This window comes from Lygodium microphyllum, chromosome 13, assembly GCF_053477565.2.
Source record: "Lygodium microphyllum isolate KBCC chromosome 13, Lygodium_microphyllum_v1.1.10, whole genome shotgun sequence".
NCBI classification, from domain to species: domain Eukaryota; kingdom Viridiplantae; phylum Streptophyta; class Polypodiopsida; order Schizaeales; family Lygodiaceae; genus Lygodium; species Lygodium microphyllum.
In genome coordinates, this window is record NC_141147.1 from 126,832,382 (window position 1) to 126,848,506 (window position 16,125).

The following is a 16,125-nucleotide window of genomic DNA, read 5'->3' on the forward strand; positions in this document are numbered from 1 at the left end:
AGCTCTTTCTTCTGAATGGAGGAAATATCTAACTGCCATTCATTGGGAAGTTGAATCTTAGACCAATTAATACATTCTAGCAAAAACCTTTGGGTTGTTACATTAGCTTTCATTATAATAGTTGGGCCCTTATCCTTATCACTATTCACACCTTCTAAAACTCTAGGTATGGCTAAAGACATAGCTTTGAAAACCATTCTATGTACTGTATAGCAAGATGTGCTGAAGAAGCCTTCATGTTCAAACCAGAGGTACGGATATGGAGAAGTAATAGATGAAGAAGATAAGGATCATCAATTGAGATGACATAATTAGGATGCAGTTCAAAGAAGATTGGTCCATTGGACAGTGGAGATACTAGAGCTCCAATTATCATGTCCATCAGATCCTGATGTCTAGTATCCAGTACTACAACTATGCAACTTAAGCAAACCTCTACGGAATAGGGGAATGATACCTATACTATGTATCCGAGATGAAGATAGGGGTATTTCTTCTTCTTTTTTTGTAGTTTTTGCGTAATTAAGAAAAGCAAATTAACATGTTGATCCTGGGCAAGAGTATCATCCACGATCCAAATACCTTAATCTTCAATATAGAATGTTGAAGCCTTGAACTTAACTTAATGCTATTTTCACCGTATATGTTTACAACACCAATCTATGGCAAGATCCACTTAGCACTTGGATTTTCTTCATCCATGAAGACTATTGAGTTTTTGAGGGACTTATAGCGATCCTCCAAAGACTTAAAAGTAGCAACAAAACCTCCTTGTGAAGCCATAGGATTTACTGGACTAGTTGAGGATTTTAATGCACTCACACAACAACCTCACACCTCAAAGCCTCACTCATGGCAACATGGCAAAATGGTTAAGGAGTATGCAACCTCTTGTCACTTACAACCTATCGTTGGCTTAAACACAAGAACAAGGCTTTGATACCACGAGTTTAGAGTCATACAACATAGCTATATAGAAACAACATAAGGAACACAAACACACAAGAAGAAGACATTAGAGTTTGCATTAACAGTCGAGACTTTGGATAGACTTCTATTGTTTCACAAGATATAACTCACTTCAGCAACAATCTCTCACCTTGTCTCTCAACACTTCGCTCTAACTAATCAAGCATCCTTCTCTCCAACCCAAGAAAGTAAGAGTAAAAGACTAGCTTTGAGCTGTAGCAAACTCATCTAACTTACCTTCCTACATTTGATGATTCGAAGGCTTAAATACATTTTTAGTAGTCCATTGAGAGATGAATCTAAGTGACACTACCCCACAATCCCATGGAATGTTACGTGGTTTTTTTGTGTAGGGATTCTCGAGTTTGCCTCACAGCGGAACGTTCACAGTCAAACCCACTGGGATCAACCTAAAATTTGGGTTCCTAATGGTCAAGGTCTCCTGACAACATTCTAGCTTCAGGTCTTGGACATCCTACTTTGCACAAAGATACCCAATCCAAAGAAGATTGGCATGCTGCACTTGGTTCAAAGAGAATGGGAAATGAGAGGGATGCATTACTCAACCTCTCTACCCGTAGGGCATAGTTCCATTCCGGTCCCCTAAAATGGCATGAATCGGGGTTCTAATATAACAATTTTGAAGGGGGGTCAAACATCGCTAAAACCTTGTGAGAAGCCTCCCAATTCTTTGGGAACACCCTCCCATTCCGGTCCCCTAAAATGCATGAATCGGGTTCTAATATAACAATTTCTAAGGGTCGTACATCGGTAAAGTCTTGTGAGAAGACTTCCAATTCTCTAGGACACCCTTCCATAAGACAGACCCATTGAGGGTTCTATGCCCACCCCCTTTCCTCAAAAGGCGTTCTTTAGTTATTTAATTAGGTCCTACCACAATTGTGTGTGACATTTAAAGTCGTTTTCTTTAATTAATCCTTTTAGGGAACAGGGTTCATTCACGTAATTAATGGCTTAGACACGAATACAAATCAAGCAAACCTTTTGACAAACAAGTTCAAACAATTTCCTTAACTTATCTTCACGTTAATCTTTGTCTCCTACCCATACAAGAGAAATTATATGTCCCTTCTACCTTGCAGAAGTAACTGGTCCAAATCACATGGCACCGCAATTTCCATCCTTTATCTAGAATAGGATCTTTCAACACCACATACATTGGGGCCATGGAGGACTTTCAACTACGTTCTAGACTTGGCAAGGGGTGTCAGCTCCACCCGACCCAAAAGCTGCCTAGGAGTGAAACACTATTCCTGTGGTTGGTCTTTTCACCACTCAACCTTTGGCCCATAAATCGAAAAGTGCCTTTTTCAAGTTGATCCACGGTGCGATCATGGAGGTGATCCACCCATGCAAAGAATATTTTCTTAATTAAATAATTTAAGAATCAAGCACAATCAAGGAAGTTAGCCCTGATATCATCTTCCAATAAAAAATTCATTTATCTCCATGGAAATTTGTAATCACAGATCCCTATCATGAATTTACCATCAATCACAAGCACTTGGAGTAATCATTCAAATGACAACCCAACAATCAATTGAATGTAAAAGCATTTACGATGTTTTTTTATCAACCAATAGAACCAATTGTATTTTTTCAAACAATGCAAGAATAGACGCAATAACATTTTCATCCACATATTCGCTCCTCCCCTTGGGATCAAAGAGTGATACTATGCAAAATTTTACTTAACACTCCCTTCCTTCGACTAGGGCATATGATAAGGTCTCTTAAATCTATACAAGACATAAGTTCTACTGTTCACTTACATTGATCGACAACCGAGCCTTCTTCCCAACAAGTATAAAAGTATCGATTGACTTAGGGTTTCCTAATCCTTGGGCTCTCCACTTGCCTTTGAGGCATGGAGTTGTTGTTTGTATCTAGGCTCACTTTAGCAAGCAACTACAACTTAGAAATGTACTATTTATATACAATACCGTAGTTGTATTGGCATTAATACCCTCGCCCAAGGCTTCATTTCGGATTGTGGGATTGCCACCTGCACTTGACATTCTTTGCTTGGGGGCCATTCTCAATCGTCCTCGCTTCAAGTGCAACCCCCATGGGAATTTCAGTAGCCTCTTACTCCCCGGTGGGGGGAAATCAAGCTTGTGGGGTGGTGAATAATCTCGTAGGAAAGGGGAGAAGGATAAGTGTGTGTGGTCACCCTCTAAGAAGGAGAAAGGAAGAAACCTTCTAGAAGGTTCTCTCTCTCTCTCTCTCTCTCTCTCTCTCTTTCTCAGAGTGTGCCCAATGGAGTCCCATTCCTTCTTCTTCTTACGATGGGGGGAGGGGGGTTTTATAACCAGGGGGAGGTGGGGACGAACTGGAGTGGTGGTGGTAGTGGTGGTGGTGGTGTCTCCCCTACCCAACACTTGTTAGTACACATGGCGATGCAGACTTGTTGAGGGAGCCAAGGGGTAGTAGGCCATGTGGCATCCCCTTTATCAGCATCATCGTCATCGTCTTCCTCTTCTTTGTTGTCATCTTCCACTCCTTTCCCATCATCATCTACTTCTTCCTCCCCCCTCGCCACCTATTCGACAATGAGGAGGGGGAAAAGGTGATTTAAAAATTTTCAATTAACTTTAATTATTTTTAGGGGGGTTCCTACGCGAAGGGAGGGAACATTACATCCTCTCCTCCTTAGAGAACTCAAGATGTCCTCTTCTCGAAAGAAACTAGGGGTTTTATTTTGGAACCTGTGGGATAGGACCCATCACGCTTCCAGTGATGTGGCATCTATTCCCTTTCCACCAAACTAGGGTGCCTTAATCTACTTGAGAAGGAATTTTTTCTCTTGCATGTCAGTATTCGTGGGTGCAAAGGGTGCCTAACAATCAAGCCATACCTCTTAGGTTATTCTATTTGGGATATGTCTATGAACCATACATTAATCAATCACATATCATTACCAAGTTTCACTGTGATACCGGCTGTAATGTGCCGGTCTCTTGGCTATCCAAGCACGTTTTCAATAGTCCATTGAGAGACAAATCTAAGTGACGCTGCCCAGAACTCCCATGGAATGTTACTGGGATCGATCTGAAATTTGGATTCCTAGTGGTCAAGGTCTCTTAACAGCATTCTAGTGTCTGGTCCTAGACATCCTACTTTACACAGAGATACCAATTCTGAAGCAGATCCATGTGGCACTTAGTTCAAAGAGAATGTGAAACGAGAGGGATGCATTGAAAGGTGAGAAGGATGGAAGTTTGCTTGGAAGTGAGCTATGGCGGAGAGCAAGAGCAAGAAGAGAGAGAGAAACAAATGGAAACTCCAATAGTCATAAACGGTGTGATCGAGCCTTCCTTTATTCAAACTATCACTAAAAGAATAAAGAATAAAGTGATGGTTACGGGCGCCCGCCAGCTGCAGTGTACAGTGGTGGCAGGTACTGTTAATGTAGTAATACAGGGGTGGCTAGGTAGAGGCGCCTTTACCCCCAACAACCTCCCACTTAAAGGTGAATCTACCCCAATGAGAAGAGAAAAGAAAAAGAAAAATCCAATAAAATGTATACATGTACAACAGGATGAGGAAAAATAACATCTCATCCAATGCCCATCAATCTCCTAAGGAAGACAAAGTGCTCAGTAGTGATGCTTTTCGTGAGCAGATCTGCAGGATTTTTATCAGTGGAAATCTTGACAAGGTCAACAAACTTGTCCTCCAAAATCGCACATATGAAGTGATACCTCATCTCAATGTGTTTCGTCTTTGCATGGAAGACTGGATTCTTGGCTAGCTAAATAGCACTCATAGAATTGGAATGCAGTGTAGGTATAGTATCAATCCCAAGGTCATGAACCAAATGGCCCAACCATATGGCCTCCTTGCAAGCCTCAATGGTGGCAACATACTCGGCCTCAGTGGTAGAGATAGCTGTACACTTCTGAATCCTGGACATCCAAGAAATAGCACCTCCAACATAGGTAAAGACATAGCCGGAAGTGGACTTCCTACTATCTGCATGTCCTACATAATCAGAGTTTGTGTAGCCCACATCTCCTGTATCCTAGCTGCCATAGAAAATACATATATCTACTGTGCCCTTCAGGTATCCCATGATACCCTTTATGGCATCCCAATGCTTTTTTCCAAGTCTAGCCATATAGTGTGCCACAACACCAACTACAAAGGCAATATCTAGACGAGTGGCTATCGTGGCATACATCAAACTGCCCACGGGGCTGATGCATAAAAGATCTTGACCATCTCGAACCTTTGCTCATCCGTCTATGGACAATCAATGTGTGAAACCTTCACATAAGAAGGTAATGGACAGCTGGCAATAGGCTTTATGTTATGCATGCGGAAACGCTCAACGACTTTATGAATGTACTCCCTCTGTGAGAGGTAGAGTAGTCCATGATGCCTGTTGCACTTAATGCACTTACCAAGAATATGAGAGGCCTGTCCCAAATTCTTCATCTCAAAGCTCTTCTTCAACTAAGATTTAAGAGTATCTAGCTCATCATGAGCTTTCTCTGCTATCAACATATCATCCACATAAAGTACCAAAGTAAGTAATGAGCCATCACGGGCTTTCTTCGTGTAAAGACACGGATCCATAGCACTTCTATTGTAGCCCTGTGACTATATAAAGGCATCAAACTTATGACACCACTCCCTAGGTGCCTGCTTCAAGCCATAAAGACTTTTCTTCAACTTGCACACTAGGTGCTCCTTGCCAGGTTCTGCAAAGCCCTTAGGCTGCTCCATGTATATCTCGTCATGCAAATCCCCATGCAAGAATGCATTCTTGACATCCATCTGGTACAAGAAAAATCAAGCTGCACGACTAAGGCCAAAACCAAGTGTAGGGTGGTCATCTTGACCACATGAGAAAAGGCTTCATTAGAGTCAACTCCATGCCCCTGTTTAAAACCCTTAGTGAAAAATCTTTCCTTATAATCTGACTTGGGGTTTTTGAGGGTATTTTTCAGCTTGTACACCCATTTGCATGGCAAAGCCTTCTTGCCTTGAGGTAGTGCAACCAAATCCCAAGTCATATTCTTGTGCAGAGAGTTTATCTTAGACTGTATAGCCGTCTCCTAGGAGTGACTGTCACCCCTGCGCATAGCCTCATCATAGGTGAGAGGGTCTCTTGCATTTGTAACCAAGACATAATGCATCGAGGGCTCAAATCTATCAGGTGGACGTCCAACACCCTGGCCATGTGTACCAACTGCTGCAGCAGGCTGTCTAACTGGTTATGCAAGAGCACGTGGCTCCTCGTGGAATATAACCCTGCGTATCTCTACCACCTTCTCAAGCTGCAAATGCATCTTGTCTTCATGGAAGACTATATTATGGCTGCAGATGACTCTCTGTGCTTGCGGATCCTAGAGGCGGTAACCCATCTCACCTGCATCCCCATAGCCAAGGAAAATGCATTTGACACTCTTAGGATCCAACTTAGTACGCTTGTCTTTGGGCACATGGTAGAACGCCTCACATCCAAAGACACATAGATATGCATAAGATGGAGGTTTCTCAGTCCATACCTCCTCTGCAACCTGGAAATCCAAACCACTAGAAGGTGATCTATTTATGGCATGCACAGCTGTACTAACTGCCTCAGTCCAAAAGCTCTATGGTAAGCCTTCATGGCTAAGCATATTGCATACATGCTCCTGGATGGTCCTATTCATCTGCTTAGCCAAACCATTTTGGGGTGGGATATAGGGGGCAGTCAATTGACGCTTAATACCCCTCTTATCACATATTTTCTCAAAAGTACATGACACGTATTCTTCCCCATTGTCAATCCTGAGGCATTTCACCCTATGCTCACTCTGGTTTTCAACAAATGCAAGCCATCTCTAAAATACAACCAAGACATCAAACTTAAGCTTAATGGGGTAAGCCCAGACTTTACGCGAAAAATCATCAATGAACGTCACAAAATACTTTACACCACCCATAGACTGACAAGGCATGGGCCCATAAACATTTGAATGTACCAATGCCAGGGGCTCACTCATATGTGTCCTACCAGACTTCTTATGTGTATTCCTAGTCTATCTACCATAAAGACATTGCCCACATGAATCAAAACATGAGTAGTCAAGGGGCAGTAAGTACTGCAAACCAGAAAGCATTTTCATTCCATTCGACATATGGCCCAAATGGGCATGCCAAAGAGATACATGTGGGATGGAACCCACTGACAAAACATGATCAATAGAGGACCCATCAACTACAAGAGGATAGAGGCTGCCAACTTTGGTACCTCTAGCAAGCACAAGTTTGCCAGGTGATCTTCTAGGCAGAATCTCCAAATGAAACATGAAACCCAACATTATCAAGCTGCCCTGTAGACATAAGACTGCGTGTAAGCGTAGGTACATAACGATCCTATAACAGAAAAGTACTACCAGTAGAGAACTGCAGTCGTACATCCCCAATGCTAACAATAGCAAATGACCTGTCATCACCCAAGCGAATTGAACCAGAGATTGTGCAATTGGAGTGGAACCACTCACGGCATGGTGTAACATGAAATGAAGCACTAGAATCCAAAATCCAACACTGTGCATACATAGAGTGAACATCGGTCAACAATGTAGCATCACAAGAACTAGCTGCAAGGATGTACTCCTCATCAGAGTCATCAGTCTGCATGACATTTATCTCCTTGATTTTCACATTGGATTTCACAAGCATAATGCTGTGATCATAGGATTTTTCATGTACTTTGTCTTTTCCCTTCTCTTTGCGCTTCTCATTGTGCAACTCATAACATTGTGGGCGTATATAACCCTTTTTGCCGCAATGATGACATGTCACATTAGCATTTCTCCCACGAGACTTGCTGTGCAACTTACCATGCAACTTAGACCTAGACTTCTGTGAGTATCTACCACGGCCATTCACACGGTCATTCTTGCCATTACCATCTCTGACTCTAACAGTCAAAGCATGCAACACCCGAGAGGCATCCAAGTTCTTACGGTTGATCTCTTCTTACAGAAGAGCACTCTCTACATCAGGCAAGTTCAAAATAGTAGCGAGAGCACATAAGGTAGTGTGGAATATATCCCATGACTCACTTAGAGTCCCAAGAAAAAACAATGGAGTAACCTCATCATCAAAGGTACTAATCTGCGAAGTCAAGTTCTTGAGAATAGCATGGAACTAGCTCAAATGAGCAAACATTGTCATATTCTCCTTCATGCGTAGGTCCATAAGCTGCTTCAGCCACGATACATCTGACTTGCTAGGCTTTTCTTGTCACAAAGGTTCTTAATTTTATCCCAAAGCTGCCAAGCACTGTGTGCTTCCTCAACCACATTATAATGCACCTATTCAGTGAGAGACAAGATGAGGGTGGACTTGCATAACTCATCAAGCTCATCCCATTCATCATCAGTCATAGTTTCACGCTACTCGCTATGCATCCGTAGTGGCTTTATCTGCGATTTCTATACCAATACCTACCAAACTTGGCTCTTCCAATAGGCATAATTCGTACCATCAAGCTTAGTGATGTTGAAAATAGCACTTTTAGTGGAAGAAGAACCCATAATGCAGGCCCAAAACTGTGAAGATAGTTCAAAACTGCTTGCCGTTTTCTACTGTAAATAGCCAAAAATACCACCAAAACCAAGGCAAAATGACCACGAACTAATAGCTAATGATGCTGCCCACCAATTACCATCAAAAGTACATAAAATTAGGATGATTCAGCATTAAAATTCCACATCACTCCATACATAATTGCTTATTGTAATAAATTACAGCCAGGTACAATGAGAGCAAACTATAGGCAAAATCAATGCACCAAGTCAACCACTGATTGTCAAAGCATAACCAGCATCAAGCAGGCATAAATCAGCATATGATAGTCATACGAACATCAAGCAAACACCCAAGCATGTCAAATGAATCTATCAGTAAGCCGGCACACCCCCTTTGTAATAGGGCAAAGTGTACAACACTAGCAAGACCTAACACAAAGAGGTGTATGCTCAGGGAGTGCGAAGCCCAAATCAGCCCAAGTATATATATGTGGACCATGACATATCAACCATTCAACATCCAAGTGAAGAAGATCCCAGTGTCAGAAGACTCAAAGCTCAATAGCATAAACCACCTGCTCAATGTTTGTCAAATATCCAACGATGCTTCCACTAGCACAAAAGCTATATGGATCAAGCCAAGAAACTCAAGAAAGGCATATGAGAGTACTAGTGATGAGAGATCCAAGACCAGACATCAATAAGACATCATGAGCATATAGGCTCTGTAGCCTCCAATTAGAACATCCATAGACATCAACTGTATCACAAATACAACTCTGAAAATTCAAGAAATATCCCAAGTAAGTTCTAGGAATCCAGATGTAAACCAAGACAAGGCACTAGTAGCAATGGGCTCCAAACAATGTAACTAGCATGTACTAGTGGCATAGGCCAAGCATGTCAAGACCGGTCAGACATAGGTCACATACATGCCATATGTACATCCAAGACAGAGCATCAAATGCATTCCAAAGACAAGCTCAAGTGCAAATAAAAATCTCGAACCAAAGACAATCTCAATGTTGTACCTTGAAGGTCAATACTTCATTCCATATCCCTTGCATATCCCAAAGACATAGCTCAAAACCAATGGGCATAACCAAACATAAGATAATAGGCTTCATCCCACTGTGGTACATCAATTATTTATTGTTCAAAATTGAGTATTTTCAGCAAGAAAATCAGTCCAAAATGATGGCATAACATGTTCCTTGCATTCCCCAAACAATCGAGCATCAATAGGTACCAAACTAGTTAAGTAGAAGTGCCCAAACAAGCATAGCATTAGATGCCAGTGATACTTCTGCATAAGATAACTATGGGACTACTGTAAACAGTCCTAGGAATGTACATATCAGACCCAAAAATGATATCAATGATCAAGGAGGCTTCAACCAAAGTTAGAGACCATTGCCAAGTGCATTGCCAAGCCCGAAGAAGCATGACATAGCCATCAATGAGTAGGTGAGCTGATGTAGTGTGCTATCCAAAACAGCCAAAAAAATTGCACAAATTTGTTGATCCCTTCTTCTGCTCCAGTGCCTTCATGTGACCTCAATGGTAGTGGTTGAAGGCTCTGGAGGTTGCCTAGGGAGGCCCACAACAAGCCTCAAGTGCCCAAATGCAAGAGGGAGCAAGATCCAAGCTCCAAGTCTTTATGCCTACCCTGTTTGACTGCAACCTAAGAACTAAAAGAAAACTTCAATACCTCTGTAGCAATGCCCTGAGGGTGCCTCAATAGGCCAGGAAGGTGCTCGAGAAGCTGGGAAGTGATGAGAGCTCGGGAAGGTCAGCTATGGCTGCCTGGAAGGAGACCCAATGCTGTAGGTATTTGAATGGGAACTAAGAATGCCACGAACCAAGCTCAGGAAGTCAGGAAGCCTCGCTCTGATACCAGTTGAAAGGTAAGAAGGATCAAAGCTTGCTTGGAAGTGCACTATGGCAGAGAGCAAGAGCAAGAAGAGAGAGAGACACAAATGGGAACTCCAACAGTCATAATGCGTGACCGGGCCTTTCTTTATTCAAATTGTCACTAAAAGAATAAAGAATAAAGTGATGGTGATGGGTGCCCGCCACCTGCAATGTGTAGTGGTTGGCAAGTACTATAAGTGTAGTAATACATGGATGGCTAGGCAGATACGCCTTTACCCCCAATATGCGTTGCTCAACCTCTCTACCCATAGGGCATAGTCCCATTCCGGTCCCCTAAAATGGTATGAATCGAGGTTCTAATCTAACAATTTCTAAGGGCCAAAACCTTGTGGGAAGCCTCCTAGTTTGCTGGGACCACCCTGCCGTAAGACAAATCCGTTGGGGGTTTCGCCCACCCACTTCTCTCAATAGGAATTCTTTAGTTATTTAATTAGGTCCTACCACAATTATGTGTGACATTTAAAATCAACTTCTTAATGAAACCTTTTAGCGAACAGGTTTCATTTGTGTAATTTATGGCACAGACACAAATACAAAGCAAGCAGTCCTTTTGACAAACAAGTTCAAACAATTTCCTTAACTTATCTTCAAGTTAATATTTGTCTCTTGCCCATACAAGAGAAATTATATGTCCCTTTTGCCTTGCAAAAGTAACCGATCCAAATCACATGGCACCACAATTTCCATCCTTTATCTAGAATAAGATCTTCTAACGCCACAAACATTGGGGCCACAGAGATCTTTCAACTCCATTCTAGACTTGCCAATGGGTATCCAAAGCTCTACCTGACCCGCAAGCTACCTAGGAGTGAAACATTATTCCTGTGGTTGACCTTTTCACCACTCAACCTCCAGCCCATGAATGGAGCCATGCCCTTTTTGGGTTAATTTGCGGTGTAATAATGGAGGTGATCCACCCGTGCAAAGAACCTTTCGTTTATTAAGTCATTAAAAATCAAGCAAAATCAAGGCAATTAACCCTAATATCATCTTCCAAGAAAACATTCCTTTATCCCCATGGCAATTTTTCATCACAGACCCCTACCATGAGTTTACCATCAATCACAAGCACTTGGAGTAATCATTCAAATGACAACCCAACAATTAGTTGAATGTAAAAGCATTTAGGATGTTGTTTGATCAACCAATAGAACCAATTGTATTTTTCCAAACAATGCAAGAATAGACATGATAACATTTCCAACTGCATATTCACTCTCCCCCTTGGGATCAAAGAGCAATACTATGCAAAATTTTACTTAACACTCCCATCCTTCGGGTAGGGCATATGATAAGGTCTCTTATAACTATACAAGATGTAAGTTCTATTGTTCACTTACATTGATCGACAACCCAACCTTCTTTCCAACAAGTATAAAAGTATCGATTGACTTAGGGTTTCCTAATCCTTGGGGTTTCCACTTGCCTTTGAGGCTTGGAGTTGTTGTTTGTATCTAGCCTCACTCCGAGTAGGATTGATGGAACTAGTAATTAACATACTGATCTCAAGGTATCTTAGTTTTAATCCTTATGGTCATTTCTTGTGCTGACTACACAGATCATCAAAATCCCAATGAACTATCAGTTCATGATATTGGCAAGAGATTGGACAAAGTTATTAGAGTTTTGAGAATGAATTTCTTTTAGACTAGGTTGCTTGCCATGCAATCCATCAGGCGTGCAAACTGCGACATATACCTTCATTGTGGTGAAAACAAAACTACTAATTTGCAAGAAGAGGGAGTTGACAATACTTTGGAACCTTATATGCTTTTCATGCTATGTATGAGTTTGTCGCATAGCATCTAGATGCAATTTACTTCTCTTGATACACACACTTTGCAAACTCCATCTTCAAATATTTGAGATGAACTTTATCATTTTCAATTACCTATTCTAATGCGGCATAGTATGGCCCTGATGTGTCCCATGTGGAAATCAAAGCAAGCAACTACAACTTAGAAATTACTACTTATATTTGGTACCATAGTTGTATTGGTGATAATACCCTGTCCCAAGGATTTAATGTGGATTTTTGGATTGCCACCCGCACTCGACATTCTTCGCTTGGGGGCCATTCTCAATCTTCCTTGTGTTAAGTGCAACCCCTGTGGTAATTTTAGGAGCCTATTACTCAAGAAGAGGGGGGGGAATCAAGTTTTCGAGGTGGTGAATAATCTTGTGGGAAAGGGGAGAAGGATAAGTGTGTGTGGTCACCCTCTAAGGAGAGGAAAGGAAGGAACCTTCTAGAAGGTTCTCTCTCTCTCTCTCTCTCTCTCTCTCTCTCTCTCTTCATGTGCCAACATGCCCAATGGCATCCCGTTCCTCCTTCTCCTTATGATTTGGGGGGGGGGGGGGTTTATAACAGGGGAGAGGTGGGGAGGAAGTGGAGTGGTGGTGGTGGTGTCTCCCCCACCCACTTGTTAGTAAGCATGGCCGCGGGTCGAGCGAGCCAGGGGGTAGTAGGCCACGTGGCCTCCCCTTCATCAGCATCATCGTCATCATCTTCCTCTTCTTCATTGTCATCTTCCACTCCTTCCCTGTCATCGTCTACTTCTTCCTCCCCTCACCACCTATTCAACGAAGACAGGGGGAAATTTTTCAATTAACTTCAATTGTTTTTAGAGGGGTTCCTATGCGAAGGGGGGGAATATTACACCAGCTCAAACATATTTTATGTTAAATTCTATAATATCAATATCAGTTTGACAAAGTTATATAAGTCATTTCTACCTTGTCTATGATTGTACAAGTGACATGACCTTTCAAATCAATTAAATGGATCAATTAGTGGGCCAAGGTGAAAGTTTGGACAAGAGATAGTGAAGTAAAACACAAGAGAACTCTTGAGAATTGCCATTGAATTTATGAGCTATTCTCATGTCTATAAGATAGAACATTAGAAAGCAATGGAAAGCAATGATTATGCTTTTGATTTTGTGTTTGTTTTTTGGCTGAAGATGTGAGATTTTGTGGACTACATTGTGGTGAGATGAAGAGCTAACTATTGTTGTTCTCTATTTGTCTTGAATGGTTTATATTGATTTGAGGGCTTTCCCCCCCTTTGCTCTTGATTGTCCTGAATAAAGATATATTGTAGATAGATGGACCTATCTTTGACACTATCATTGGTAAAGAAAATCAAAGAATTTGGTCTGAATTTGGAGTGTTCCTAAAGTTTCAAAAAAGGAACATTCATTATATACATGCTGATTTACATAGGGATCATTATACATAAGTCTAAACTTGATTTGGGCTGAAAATAGATTGAACTTTTGTATTCAACGTTTTGTATTTTAGATTTAGAAGCTTGTGGGATGAATAGGGTTAGGTTTTCTTCTAATCCCTAGTCTCAAAAGTATATTGTCTAAAAGCATATTTATTTGTCAAAAAGGATTGAGTTAAAACTCCTTCCTAGTTACTACAGATCACATTTTTATTTAAACCTTTTCTTGAAGTTCTTTTGGATTTTTTCATTCTCCTTCACAAAAGCTCTTGTCTTTCTTCTATAAACTCTCCTTGCTAGAACCCTAATGTTTAGGCCAGACACAACAAATACCTTGACATTATGTGATTGAGAAAGTGATCATTATCACAAGGGGAATTGGGCAACCCAACCCCTTTATTCTTTATTTGGACAAAAGCAAACACAAAAGCTAAAGCGTGCTTATTTGTAAAATTGGGCTATTTTTTAGCTTTGAGATGAATGAATTTATAAATACATGCCTTGTGGAGCACTTGCACAAGGCATGGGGGGAGATTGAACCCAATTGGTCTTTTTATCTCATGTCGTGCAAGTCTATTCTCTTAATTTTTGAGCTTAAAGTAGAGTTCTTTGTTCTTGGGAACCTTTCGGCGCTCGCTATGTATGCATCCAACATCTGATTTGTGCACCATTGTTTAGATTGGATAAATTACCAACAAGAAGGGTTACATGTGGATCTTCAATAGTTTGAGGTTCCCTTTTGTGGCTTGCTCTCAATTTCTTTTATGGTTGAAATAAAGATTTTTTTCTTTGCTAGAGATCGGAGATATCCTTGTTTACTTGTGCCATCCCTTGCAACAAACCTTGATTCATATGTATTTGGTTAAGTTTAAAGATCATCCTGTTGAAGAGGCCCAATGGATGCATGCCCATGACCTAAGTGCTTACACCTCACTGCTCGCTCCACATTGAGCTAATAGCAATTGAGGACCATTGCTATCCCACCCCGGGGGTATGATGCTAGGAGACATATTCCAGAGTGGATTCTGTGAGGTTTTGCGATGGATTCCGTAAAACTATATTTATTTTTCGGTGTCGTGACGCTACACGTCTACCACTACAAACTTGAGGGCGGAATTTTCTGCCAAGATTTTGAACTTTTAAGTTAGCGTCATAATGAGTTTGATTTCTGTTGTGTGTATCTTTTGTGTTTGCATGATGCACGAGCACATGTAGATAGGCTAGGCACAAATTCCTCAATGCATTCATATTTTTTGTGAGGAGCATCACTTGATTGATTGCATCACATGAATCTAACATTTAAAACTTTCTTGAATTATGAGTGGATGAGCACAAAGATCTATTTCAATACATATTATCTTGTTAGGGCACAATGCATGACTCAAGGCTCAAAGTGAAGACAATGTAGCTTCTTCCTAGCACAACCAATAGAGACTGATGGGACACCACTACATTGTGTGGGAAGTTTTCAAGTTTAATGTCAATTGAAGTACCGCAAACAATGATGCTACAACTTGTGGAATTCAGATACAATAAATGTTTGTGCAATAAGTCTTCAAAAACAAATGAGAGGAACATTGCACCCCGCTACAGGATGCTCCCTTCATAAACTATCTTAAACACTCTTCTTTTGTCATGGAAATTCATGGAAAATGATGTTATGAAGAAAATCAATGTCAATGACTTAAGCAAACACTTGAATGCAAGTAAAGGAGGTACACAAAAAGATCATATTTACAAGTTTTGGACTTCCTTGTGCACCTCATTTTACAAGTCTAATATAGATTAGTGGTGATAGAAAATGATAGATTTTTTTTAAAAAAACCTTACCTTTATTAAGAAAAGCTTCAATGCTTTTCAAACCATGTGCTGCAAAATGGGAAAAGCCTTGCGGGTTCAGTCAGATGAGTTTTTTTTTTTGGAATCGTCATGATATCTTTGGATGCAACCTACTACATAATTCATGGAATGAAAAATCATCCTATGGTTCATGAAGTAAACGACAGAAGTTCCTACTTGATGTAATCACTAATGTCATCAAGCTTTTTCTTATGCTTTTTTGGAGACAAAAGCATCAAGCTTTTGTGAGCTGTAAACTAGGAATTAAGATGGGATGTCGAGGGCGACACTGAGTATATAAGGAGGAGAGGTAATAAAACCGAAGTGGAGGGAGTCCATGAGGTAAATCAGATGAGACGTCAGGAGCTCAATGTCTTCTTCTCCTCCATTATTCTTCTCTATTTCTCCAACAGTCCACACCCACAAAATGGTATCCTCAAAAGATAGATACCCCAAACTTAAGGACACTTTACATATGCCTGTACTTTAGATACATACAACCATAGGATATGATTTAGGATATGTCATATTTATCAACACTCCCCCTCAAGCTCAAAATGAGCTTGCACACATAAGACTCCAAGTGCACTCCTAAAGAACTCA